The sequence below is a fragment of the Dipteris shenzhenensis genome, chromosome 33 (assembly GCF_047967505.1).
Source record: "Dipteris shenzhenensis isolate YYH24624 ecotype China chromosome 33, Dip_SZ_1.0, whole genome shotgun sequence".
Classification (NCBI taxonomy): domain Eukaryota; kingdom Viridiplantae; phylum Streptophyta; class Polypodiopsida; order Gleicheniales; family Dipteridaceae; genus Dipteris; species Dipteris shenzhenensis.
In genome coordinates this window covers 40,476,953-40,478,292 of record NC_141628.1, presented here as the reverse complement: position 1 = coordinate 40,478,292, position 1,340 = coordinate 40,476,953, and positions in this window count along the sequence as shown.

Genomic DNA, 1,340 nt, shown 5'->3' with positions numbered 1-1,340 from the left:
GCATGCAACCACAAGTTTCAGCCCCTTGACGCTTATCAACCAAGGTCATCAAGAGCTATTTAGCCTAAAGAAATTCAAGTTAGCTTACAATTTCTAACAAAAAAGATAAATGAGCTTAGGGTTTGCAACTCCCTAGAGCATTTACTACATTCAAATTTTGACAAAATCTTACAAATACAATATGGTTTTAGAAATAAAGTAGGCTTAGCTAAAAGATTTGATTCCTATATGTCACAAGAATCATACGCCTTTCTCAATTAAAAAACAGGTCTTAAAAACTGCATTTGTTATGAGTAGTCGATCCAATGGAAAAATAGATCAATAGAGAATGATAAGATGAAGATAAGGAGTCAAAAATAGTATTATAAAGTTTTTATGTTAACTTTCGAACAAACGCATCCCAAATAAGTAAAAAATAATGACGTGTTCCCATCCAACCATAATTAGCCGGCATCTAACTTAGTCATGTTTTTATTATGGATGTGGTGCATCTTAAAACCCTGGAACAATTAAAGATAGTAATGACAGGCATCTATGGGAAGGCCTGCAGCCCTACTAATATAGCTACAAAAGGAAGTGGACGCGTGCAAGTGGCCTAATATAAGAGGCTTCACTCATAGTCTTTTGGCTATTCATCATTGTGGCACCTCAATTTTCAGTGTGAGCCCATGGAGCAAGGTAAAGCACAATGCCCTTTCAATCCTAGGTCATGAAGCAAGGGAAAAGCACAATGCACATCATACTAGTATGGGATGCCATAGCTTCCAATTGGTGCCTAAGCTCTATTACTACGAGCCTACACATGGAAGTACAAATGATGCCAACACTGCTTATCATGTAATTTGCTTGAGGCATCGTACTAGTTGTTCAACAAGATGGGTTTGAACATCAACTCATGGCCTACCCAAGGAACAAATCTACGAGCTTGGATGTTTAGTATCTACCCCAAGGTTACCCAAAACTCTAGTATAAACAAATCTACCAACTTGGATGCTTAGTATCGCATGTAAGGTTTGAAATCCCATCCATCTAGTTTTGTTCTTTGAGGACTAAGAAGAAGAAAACCTACAAAATTATGGTATGATATGGTAAACCAATCCTCAAGGTAAGTTTACTCATAAAGCTACAAGCCCCAAATGTTCCTTAAAATACACAATATTTCAAGGAGACATAATAAATTTGAATAATCTCAAAAACAATTCAAAATAAGTTCTCCAAGGTTAACCATATAAAAAACGTGGATTCTACTACAATCCTACAGCAAATCATATAAGAGACAATACACAACAAGATAAATAACATTTCCATCCATGGTTTTTATCATTATGTTGCAACCATAC